The following is a 12,324-nucleotide window of genomic DNA, read 5'->3' on the forward strand; positions in this document are numbered from 1 at the left end:
CTCTATAAATTTGCCTTTTCTGTACATTTCATATAAATGAAATCATACAATATATGTTTCTTTATGTCTGGCTTCCTTTACTGAACATAATATATTTGACATTTGTACATGCTGGTAAAAGATTTCTTTAGGACTGTTAATTATTAATTAAGAATTTTCCATACCCAGAGTTCATCGGTCACCTTCTGTATTATTTCAAATTGTATCTAATTCAAAATGTAATGTATAATTAGACTAATTATATTCTAATATATACATTAGGAAAAATTAGAAATGTAAAGCATGATTTTTCAGTTAGAAAAAATGTATATTTTACATTTCTGTCTACATGATCTTATAGTTCTTTTATTTTTGTATTGCTAAATTTTAACTTCTGTATATACATTCTAAGTAAACATCCACTGGTTTATCTGAATGTAAATAAAATTTTAGACCTAGGTAGTATTTCCATTTCAAAATATAAAAGCCCAAGGCAAATATATTCAGGGTAGTGTGATAGGAAACATCTTGATCACTCCCTGAAAAAAGTCATTTGTGTAAACCTTGCTTTCCTAATCAGAGAAGCAGAAAGTATACATGAAAGCAAGTAGAACCACAGAATTTCCTGAGCATCTCCAGAATAATAACCTTCCTGCCACCAGACTAGCAGTAATTCTGCCTCAACCCCTGCCCTCCAAAATGAGTAACCTAAAATCTGTTACTTGGATCTTTCATGTCAAAGCTTGATATTTCTTGTGTAAGCTCATGTATCCTGTAGAACATGGTAAAGAACAGAAGTCCCGAGGAAGGTGATGAGAATAATAGCTAATATTTATTGAATTCTTACTATGTGTACAAGATGCTATATTTGACTTACAGTACCTAGTCCAACTCAATGAATATTATTCCCATCTTAAGGTGGAGGAAATATGGCTTAGAGAGAATCTGTACCACTTAGCTAGTTAGTGGCAGAGCCACGGATCGGACTCAGTTCTGTCTGATTCCAAAGCTTGCATTCTTTAGCTATAACAGATTCTCCATGTGAGTCCAATTTTTGCAGCATACTTCTGGGAGCTTTTTCTGTCTTTTTGCTTAGAGGTATTGACTTGGCATCATTCCTACACCCTCATTTCTCCAACCCTTTTCACCCATATATCCAGCAGGGTGGGGACAAAGTCAGGAGATGCTGATTAATTGTATGGTATACTTAATAAATAATTGTCACATATCATTACTTATAAATTTATAATTTTCATATCTTTCTAATAGAAAACATACCAAGTGCTCAAAAATCACACAATGTGCACTTTTGTATTTCTCTGATGATTTAGAAGTTACGTTGAATGATTAACTGGGTTTGCCTCTTAATCATTAATATGGATCTGACTTGTCCTACTATAGATATGATAACTTATAGATAATTCTAACTGATAGATCCAAATGAATACACGTTCATGATATTATGATTGCTACTAGAAGAAAAAATCTTATAGTAATACAAAAAATAGATATTTCACCAGTTCTTAACTTTTTATTTCCATTGGTAAATGACAAGAGAGTTTCTATAAAATCTATAAAATAGGAAAAGAATTCTGTTTTTCTTAAGACTTCATGATCTGGATACATTGTATTCCCTACAAAAGGTCTCAAAGGATTACATTTTTGGCCAAAAAAAAAAAAAAAAGAGGGGCGAGTGATGAAGCCCTTCTTTCTTCATCTTTTTTTTCTGCTATAAAATCAAATACTAATCTTAAAAATAAGTCAGAGAAAAAGGTTTGAGAGTGAAGACAGGCGAAATCCAAATTTGGCCTGGAAAAGAGATGAATGTGTTTATTATTGCAGATGCCTCCAGCACAGCAGAATTTCAGAATGGCCAAAAATAGTGTCTTGCTTTTGTTTCCTCCCTTCATTTTCTTCTTGTTCTTTAGTACAACTTAGCATTCCTTTCTCCTCCTCCCTCTCATCACAACCTCTTCTTGCTCCTCGCACTTTTTCTTTCCAGTTTTCGATGGCTGCTCCTTTCTTCTAGTTCCTAGAAAACCTCTGCTGAAAAACTATGTATTATAATTAGTTTGGAATTGCTGTTCTTCATTAATATTAGTTTATATTCACTGTTTAAACTAGTGATAAAAAGGCATTTGTGGAGTAATTTACTCAGAAGCTCCAGAACGGATATTAATTATTGTGCTTTTTCAGTGAAGAATTAATAAGTATTTGTGAAATATTTTTCTAGACATTTCAACTCCTTTCATATTATGATCCAAGGTTTGGGGCTCTTTTGTTCATTCTGCAGAAAATAAGGCAGCCGACTTTGGTCTTTTCTCTATTCCAAAAGAAATTTCATCCAATTCAGCTCGGTAGTCATTGAGCTACTACAATGTCCCAAGTGTTAGGAATACAAGGTGAACAAGTCAAGGGCTTTGCCCTTGAGGAGTGCACACACTTACAGAAAAGATAGTTTAGTAAAATAAATTATGAGTGTTCAAAAATAGATATAACGTAAGTACTTTGAGTACCTTAATTCCTGGTGCAGCAAGGGACACTACAAAGAAATTGTCACATTCGTACCTTGAAAGGTAAATAGGCATTTGTATTACAGGTGGGAATGAGGTGAGGAGTGGGTGGCAGGGAAGACATAAACATTACAGGCAGAGAAAACACTATGAATCACTAACTGGGACTTGTGACTGGAGACTGGTGGCAGAAAAGAAAAAAACATAGTCTGTGGAATAGGGAAGGGCCTTGTGTGCCATGTTAAGGGATTTTAATAATGTATAAATAACAAGGATTTTTCACTTCTGCACTCATACTTTTTTAAAAAGATTTAAATAAACTAATAGCAAAAACAAATTTAAAGTAACGTGGTTACTTATAAGTAACCCTCAGGCTATTCAATAATACTTAATATTTAAACCCTTCCCCATCAGGCTTTCTAATCAGCTTTCCATGCTTTCCTGGCCTCCTTCTTCATTGCCTCCTCTTTTCTTTTTTTTCAAAATGCTCCTATTATTTCTTTTACTTCAGCTAATCTTAGAGCATCCTTCAACATTAATATACATGAAAGCTACACAAGTCAAGACACTTTTATTAATGTTATAAAGTTGTTATTCACAAAGGATAATTTGTTACCAACAGTTAACCTTCAACCTCGAGATTTATTATCAATTTCCAATCAAAAAGGTTAACTCCAATCAATCTCTGAGAAATATACACCTTAGAGGAGGAGCCTGACATTTCTTCTAGATTACTGCATAACAGAGCAGAGTTTGAAGTACAAATTACCATTCAACGTGGGGGCTCAAACCAGATGCTTAGAAACAGGAAGATGGTCTGACTTAACTCTTTTCTTAGTTTTTTAATATTTGTTTTTCTGTTCTGGAATTTGGTGTCTTAAGGGGGAATAATGTCTACTATACTAAGAGATTGGGAGAACATAGTGTGAGTCCAATTATTGTAAAGGGTGTTTTATATACTATGAAAAGATCAGACTCTTGGTTACATAAAATCCTCAGCTAAGTTCCAGAAACTTTTCATAAGTGCCTTGGGGAAACCGTCTAATTTTAAAAGGATATTTAAAATATGTATATGTAATAGATTGGGTACCATTTATAAAAATATTCTTGCAAAAAAGTACACCATAGGGAATATAGTCAATAACACTGTAATAACTTTGTATGGTGCCAGGTGTGTACTCAACTTATCATGGGGATCGCTTTGTAAATTGTGTAGATATCTAACCACTATGCTATACACCTGAAACTAATATAATATTGAATGTCAAATGTAATTGAAAAATAAAAAAGAAATAATCACAAAGTAACTGATAGTAAATATGTATATATACATATGTATATATACATATATATAATCTTGAAAAGATTCTACGTAATGATGGTATGTAATTACTTTCTTTTACTTAACTAGTTTCCTCACTATTACTGGTTGATTTATTTGTTTAATTTGGTTCACAACAAACCGAAGTTTACATATAACTTGTTATGTTGCATGTGATCTAGACCCAACTACGTAGGCAATTGTCTGTGTACTTTTCCAGTGTCACTAGAGCCCAATTAAACTGAATGACTTAATAGGAATAATGACACTCATAAGACCCTATCTATAAACTGTCATGTGAATATGATCATTAATATATTAATGTTAATTTTAATATAACTATTATAGCTATTGGGCACAGAAAATAAATGAAAGAATAATAATAATCATAATTACTTTTATTGAATACTTCGGACATACCAGGAACTATGTGAAATGCTTTATATGCATGGTTTAATAACTATTTTTATTCTCATTTTTATATAATCATGTTATTTTTTGAATTCTTCCTTAAAACATGGTCTGAAATTCTTGTCATCTAAAATTTGAGCTTGTCTGAACTCAGATATCTAGGTTTTAGTAAACAGGGTACAAGCTCATGAAATAATTTTTCCCTCATAGATTTTCTAATACTTGATAGTTTTGATTTGTATACAGAATTCACTATGCAAGTAAAAAAAATTACCCACAAAGATATTATCAGAGTCAAAAAAGTAAGCCATATTCAAAGCCATTTTAACTTGTTAAACCTCTGAAAAGATTTTTTTGTTTTGATGATATCTTAACATTATATAACATGTAATATATATGATGTAATATATAATAATACGTTATATTATTAACATGTGCTGGTGTGATGGGCTGTCCTTTGTAGAGAATAATGGAATAAAGATGGATGATGATGCCCAGTCACCACAAATACCACAGAGACTGTCAGCTGATTTCAGAAGAGGAATTGAGTTAGTTCTGAGCCATCCATTGTTTTATGCCAGATTCCCTTCATGATTAGTTCAGATTATAAAATAAAATTTTCCTGTGGAGAGCTAACTGATCTTAGATCAAATCTTTACCCACTTCTCCAGAACTACTTGTGCTGACCTTCAGACTCTTACGTGATTTACAATTCAAATAACATTATATTTGAGATACATTTTGGGGGAAACTTTTAATTATATTCACTTTAAAATAGAGATCAATTAAACTTTTGTCTGATACATCTTCTTTAAATAGCTAGTGAGTGTAATAGTCCCATGGAAAGACGGGGCCCTGTGCCTCCTCCGGGGAACTTAGTAAATAGCTTACCCACTGCCGCCGTATCAGCTGCACACCTCCTGAGGAAACACTGCCTGGAAGAAAAAAAGAACTAGCATTTCAGTGGGACCCACAAGTTACAGAGACGCGATCTACTTTCTTTCCCTCTGTTTACATGGACTATTCTTGGAGGAATGAGATTGTTGGGTCTGACGTTTGGCTGTTTACCTCCGCTTCACTTTTGGTCCTAGAGTAATGGGAGGTGGCAGTAGATACAGCATGGGTGTTTAACTGAAGACATTTAATGAATCACAGCTCTATGGGTGCAGCCCCTATTCATTTTTTTTTACGGGAGTGGGTGGCAAGAGTTCTCCTTGTACATTTTTACACAGTTGGGTCTGGTCATGATATATATATACACTTAGAGACACACCTGCTGCACATCTTTCCCACTGAGCACACTTGTAATTCATTTTCAACAGATGTAAATTTGTAATTCATTTTCAGTAGACCGCCTCAGCAATCACTTATGGAGTACCTACCATGTATAAGATGCTGTAAGGATGGTGATGATGATGGTGATGATAATGAAAGTTAAAGTATATTAAGCATTTACTGTGTGCCAAGCCTTGTGGCGAAGTACTTTATGTGCATTAGAGCATAATTTGCATAACTTCATGATCTAGGTATTATAGTCTCCATTTTAAATTTGAGAACTGAGTCAAGATAAATTTAAATAACTTGCCGAGATCATACAACTAGTAAACAGAAAAAGGTGGAATTCAAACCTTTTTTCAAATTCAAATTGAAGTGGATTTCTGTTCTGGCAATATAGCATACTAGATATTCTGAAACACCCCTCCGCACCCAAACACCACCAGCAGCGGTAATAAAACACTAAAAATGCGGGATAAAATATAAATATCTTATTAAATGCTTAACTAAGCACAAGAAAGTGAGGGAAATCTTCAAGGGTGAAAAATGAAAAGGAAGCAGGTGGTATGCTGCTGCTAGCTAAGGTTGCAGCTAACCTGAAAACATCTAGCAATACTGGATCCTAAAGCCTTCAGTATTGAGTGGGGAGACTGAAATTTGTAAATAAGTTTACACTCATAATCTAACGGAACAGTTTCTAAGCCACGGGAATCTCTTGCCTGGATTATTACCCTCTTACTGTTTTCCCTGCTTTCACTTTTGCCCCTTACATTCTATTGTCAACACGGCTGCCAGAGTGCCCTTTTAAAAACTTAGGTCAAATCATGTCATTCCTCTGCTCAGAACCCTCCAGTTGCTTCTCATCCTACTCAGAGACACTTTCCTAAATTAACTCCATGATCATGCCCCTCGGTTCCCTCTTATCTTTGCTTACATGTCACTTTCTCAGGGAGGCCTGTCCTAATAGCCCTATTTAAAAATTTCCCAGTCCTCTCCTGCACTCTTACTCCCCCGTCCCTTTTATGTGTATGTATGCATCACATATATTTACTGTATTTATTTTCTGTGTCTTGCCGCTATTATTTAGGCTCCAGGAAAGCAGGAAGTTGCATTTGTTCACTGGTATATCCCTAGACTATGTTGTGTACATACATAATCCTTAATAATGAATGAAGAAAATTAATGAAATGAGAAAACAAAAATACAGTACAGAGGATCAACAAAGCCCAAAGCTGTTTTTTGAAAAGAGTAATAACTAGACTTAATACTCCAGTTTTGTCTAACTCCAGAATCCATCCCTTTAACCACTGTACACACAGTACATAGCTTCCAAAATTCAGCTTTTTTTCCCATTTCACAAAGCTTAACCATCTAGTGAAAATGGACACTGGAATCAGACTAAGACTTCATAGCCTGTGACCTTGGGCATATTTGTTTACGCCTCTGTGCCCGAGTGTCATTAACTATAAATAAGGATTGTAATAGTCTCTCCCTATCGCATGAAATGCTATAGCACATGTGAAGTACTTACTGCCCAGCACATAAGCCCTCAATACCTGCTGCTGGTTTTTCGCTTGTTGTTATTTACACGTTTTTCACCTCCTCCTGTTCCTCTTGTGAAGTTTAGCTCAGTTTTCTCAGGAAACGTTATGAATGTGGTAAAAGCCAATCAGAGTCCTATAGGTACACACACTAGTTGTCTAACACAAGAATCGGCACTCAAACCCACGGTCCATTTAATTCTTATTGTCTCTGTGCTGAGTTTTGTTGGCACTAACAGATCAATAATGTGGGGGAGGGGGGAGTTGTAGAAGAATGGAGGACATGGTTTGTCTGTTGCCCTTGAGTTAAGAGAACTTTGGGATAAACCTCCAAGGCTCCATAAAAACCACCCTCCCCATGCACACTCACACATACCACTCTACTTATCAGGCTATCCACTCCCTACTGAAAGGTCATATACTGATTACCTGAACTGAAAACAAACAAAATATCTGACTAACTCCCCAACGGTATCAAGGCAAACATATGTGTTTAGAAGTAAACAGTCACTGTAAACATTTGATACTTTGGGTAGCAGGAGTCTAAAAGTTCTAGTCAGGCTTTCAATCTATTCTTCCTATCTTCTGTAACAAGACTGCAAACTCAAATGCTTAAAGAAGCCAGACAAGTAATGTAAATAATTGAGATGGAAATTATATAGAACTGAAGAATGCTTGTTCCATGTGAAAGGAACATCTTGTACTTAGTTCCAGTCATTTGTTGCCAAGCAAAAATGTGGGTATGGCGTTGCCAGGTATTCCACTTTTCAAAAGAAAACAGCAACCTGCTTTTTAAAAATTTCCCTAATGAATAGTAAAATTCAAAACAAAACAAAAGAGCTACAAGCTGCCAGTTTGTTGCCTCTGTTACAGAACTTCTGTGTGGATCTGTGTAGAAATTAATGAGAATTGCACAATTGTAACTTGAAAGATAGGTCTGGCTAAGGATATAAATTTGAGAGGCTTCTAAAGACAGATGATTACTAAGCCTGTTGGGAGAAGAGAGAAGAGAAAATAATAGAGGTCAGAAACTTGGAAAAAAATGTATGGAATCAGAAAAGGAAGAAAAGCCAAAGAATGAGACAGCACAAGAGAATCACACATAGATGAAGAGAAGTGGCAAAATTCCCGTTTTAGAATAGAAGTTAAAAAGAAAGTTGCTAATTTGAGCAGTCTTTTAGTAGGTTATGTAGTGCCATTAAATATTAACAAATCATTTATTTTGCAAGAAAACAATGAGAAAGGAAATATGAGCTGAATCTAGTGTCTAACTTATTCTACAGTACAATGGAATTTGATATATTCTATTGGCCCCTCCAAGTACATTTTCTTTTTTAGGAAAAAATGTACTGACAATACACTGAAGGGAGAAGGCATCTCATCTGCTGAAAAGTCATGCAGGAAGGTGGGACCAGGGCTGCAGAGGTGGTCCTCTGAGCCCCAGCCATAGTATACCTGGCATCCTGGATCCGGGTCCTGTTGCAGGATCCCAGGGCAGTCATGTAATCCCTGACAAACAGATTTAAAAAAAAAATTTTACAGCAGATTAACTTCATCAAAACATGGAAATTTGTTTGAATGTTTTCATCCTCTAGAGAAAATAAAGTTCTCCCAAAAGTGTCTCTCTTCTTACTTTGCTATCACCATGTATAGAGCACATGGTGATAGAGTATAAACTGTTTATGCCCCTTAATGTGGGAAAAGAACTAGCCAGCCTTAATGTCCACTGATTTTGCTTAGAACCTATGAGATCTCTGCTATTTCCACCCACTGTCCCACCTATTATAAAACTTGGTGGTTGGCGGTATGGTTGTGAGTTATACAGGCCTAGTAGACAGGGTTCTATTCACAAGCAACCCTAAGTAAGGGTTGGACTATAGATTTTAAATTATTTAAAGACTATTTCAAGAATTTTAAATAATACAATTAAAAATGCGTGATCCAGTGTTCACATCATGTGTAGTAATGGAAATTACACTATTTGAATATCTAGATCCCAAAAAGCTTTGGTTTATATTTTTACCACCTTAGGATGTCTCCATGAACTGTTTGGAATGTGTTTACATAATTGAATCCATAATTTATTTTGTTAGGTTTTCTTTTACTATCACCAAGAATAGTTGGGGAAAAACTGGCTAATTCTTGATTTAGCTCAGAAGACACATGAGAGTCTGAGAAGTCAGAAACTGGGCACAGGCTGCAGTGCCTCCCTCAGGGGCTGAACCGATAGGGACCCTCCTGGGCTAGGGTTCTTGTGAGCACAAGTAGGTACTTTGTGCACCCACAGCTCTGCGACAAATTCTTGGTCGCATTTCGGTTGTGATCCAGAAAAAAGTGAAATCTGCAACCTTGGGATTTGGAGCAAGTGTGCCACCAAAACTATAGGAGAAAAACGCAGACTTAGAGTCAGCTTCCTACTGAAAAGAGCAATGGGAAAGCTAATGCACTGTAGCAGAAATTCCTAACCCCCAACCCACTTCCCTTTTGTGTGTTTTACACGTTGAACTTACAGATAAGATTTCATTTTAAAAAAGGTTTGAAACCCACTCCCATCTTTAAATGGTCCCGAGCATGTCACCAAAAAGCTTGTTGAATTGATTATCCAATGTTCAACACAAGAGCCCAAGTATCCTGACTCCATATCATTGCTCTCTCTCTATGAGCTCTAATCCTTTCACCTGGAGCCATGATGGTCCACTCTGATGTGCGTTAGAATCACCTGGAGTGTTTTTAAAGCCCACAGATGCAAAGCTCCCATTGAAAGCCAGCTGAAAACAAAATGTCTAGGGCTGAAGCTGGATATCAGTGTCTAAAGTTCCACCATTGGACTCAGAAGTCTTTAAGGGTCCCAAAACCCTGAGACTCTATCATTAAATTTTGTGAAAATGCTAGTGATGTCTAATCCATTTAATCCTCACAATCATAACCTTGAGAAGTTACGAGATTTAAAACCCTACTTTTATCTTTATTTAACAGATAAGGAAAAATTAAATAACTTACCCAGAGTTATTTAAACTCAGGTAGAACCCATTCTCCTAACTATGAGTCGACCTTTAAAGTAGTGGAAGATAATGAAATGGTTGTTTTAAACCACTAACTTTCGGGTTGTTATTTTTATGTAGCAATAGGTAAAAAAAATACTGGTACATAGTAAGTGCTATGTAAGTGTTAGCTAATAACGTTATTATCAGTATGTAGATCTTTGATGCCAGTTCTGACACCCAAATATGATCAATAAGGAGCGGTTGTAGGTGCTTGGGTTTGGGGACCCACATAAATTAAACAATGTTTTATTAACTTTGCAATGGAATATAGTTTAAAAGAAATACCAATTAGTGCAAGAGATGATATTTTCAAGAACTGTTTTAGAAGTTTCCCAAAAATAAAATACCTTATATGGAAGTGCTAATCAACGGTCTTGTGCCAAATTACTTCACATATTACAATATCTGCTGAAATTAGGCAATTTTATAACTTTCGTGATTCAGGATATTGTGTCACCATTAATAATTCTTGTTCTTCCTCATGGTTACAATCAAAATTTTACTGGCTTCATCCTGATACCTGTGAATTTTGTAAGAAATTTTCTATAAAATAACAAAGTACTAATTCAAAATTCTCAGAAGTTAACAAATAATAAAGAGGTTTGTTTTTGCTCAAGTAAGTCCTAGAATGCTTTTTCTGATATGTTCTCTGGCTGCCGTTTGCATTTTTGGTGTCCCTCAAGTTAAGGAGACACTTGTATGGGACGAGAATTTTTGTCTATTTTCTAAGTAATTGATTTCCCAATTGCATGTTTGATAACTTGACTCATTATTTTATAAAGATCTGTGGTGTAACAAGGAAAGCTGTGGGAAAGCAACACATTTTGCTTTGTTGTTTTTCTTCAAAACAAATTTATTTGTTTAATTGATATGGTAGGGGGAGTTACAGAGACTATACTTGGCCAAAACTAAAATCTGTTATCTTTTACATCCAAGAAAGTTAAGTGAAGCTGACATGACTTCTGGGAAGTGCGTTTCAGCTGACATCTGGGTGTGCCCCATATTAGAGTGTTATCATGAGAAATTGGTCTACCAGGAGTGGATTTTGAATCCTCTAGGATTGAGTAAAAAAAAAAATTTGGACTATATCACCTTTTTCGGCATTAATAAATTTTGCATTTTTACAGCATAACTCTCTGTAACAGGATGCTGTGTCACAATTGGCAGTTACTTGTTCTTCGTGACACAACTATATGCCATTTCAGTGGCTCCATCCCAATGTATTCAGACCTCGTACGTGATAGTACATTTGAGAATTACCACCCCAGCCCCCAGCAGAGTGCTAAACACATCTTTGGTCCTCTGAAAAATGTTTGTGTTTATAGTCTAATTTATCCTTAGTTGCCAGTGCTGTGCAGAGAGCCTTCTGTCCAAATGTGGGTCTTATTTAATCATTGCCTCAATTTATTTAGACCTTTTATCTGCCATCCTGTTTTTCTTCTTGGTCTTACAGAAATGCGATTCTATATCTAGAAATGCTTTAGGAATGATTACTATGCTGTGAAAGACAAAGGAACATTCGTATCTTTATGTTTATGATTGGCATGTGGATAATCTTAAAACACCGCTGACCTGAGATTCTGTTTTACATGGTGAGCACTTGCCAAAGATAGTAAAAGGATTAAGGCACGCATCTCATAGGATGGGTATAAACAAATTATAAATATTCCCTGTTCCTTCTCCTCCTTAAATTTGAAAATCATACTTCTTGTTATCTAAATCATTGATTAAAATGTTGAAAAGGGCAGAACCTCATAGCAGTCCACTTGACACTTCCATTTAGAATAGTGTCAATCTACTCAGTCATTAGATTTGGAAACTATGCCGAGAAAGGTCATTAGAATAAAATTACAGAATGCCTAGAATGTCATGTTAAAGAATTCAGACTAATGTTATTCCCTGGCCACTAAGAAGCGTGCAATAGCATATTCTTGAACAGGACAGTGACTTGTGTTTTTGAAACTTACAGTGGTGGAGGAGCAGAAGCCCCTGAGTAGACTAGTGTAACACACAAGTGCTGATGAGAGTACTTAGGTAGAGAGCCACACGGAAAGTTTCCTATGCGTGGTTGGCTTTTAGCAAGACTTAAAAACCAGAGGCCCACAGAGGCCAAACAAATCATGTAAATGGGTTAAGCAGGCCAAAGGAAAAGCATGTCACGGAAGGCAGCCACTACTCATCTCCAGCAGTTGTCACCAGGCAGGAATGCAGGCACTGTTAGCACATCTTTCAATTTCTCA

The 12,324-nt window shown here is 35.8% G+C and overlaps 1 protein-coding gene and 1 long non-coding RNA gene across 8 annotated transcripts in view; one reads left to right on the forward strand and one right to left on the reverse strand.

Moving 5' to 3' along the window:
* Positions 1-12,324, forward strand: part of SBF2 (SET binding factor 2) — a 401,342-nt gene that overhangs the window by 302,502 nt on the left and 86,516 nt on the right. The window lies entirely within an intron of this gene.
* Positions 1,758-10,101, reverse strand: LOC117030099 (uncharacterized). The gene is made up of 4 exons (XR_004424326.1): positions 10,041-10,101; positions 8,496-8,549; positions 5,116-5,159; positions 1,758-2,025 (listed from the first exon to the last, which is right to left on the reverse strand). It is a non-coding gene; the product is annotated as an uncharacterized LOC117030099 (long non-coding RNA).

The sequence above is a fragment of the Rhinolophus ferrumequinum genome, chromosome 11 (assembly GCF_004115265.2).
Source record: "Rhinolophus ferrumequinum isolate MPI-CBG mRhiFer1 chromosome 11, mRhiFer1_v1.p, whole genome shotgun sequence".
In the NCBI taxonomy this organism is placed as follows: Eukaryota; Metazoa; Chordata; class Mammalia; order Chiroptera; family Rhinolophidae; genus Rhinolophus; species Rhinolophus ferrumequinum.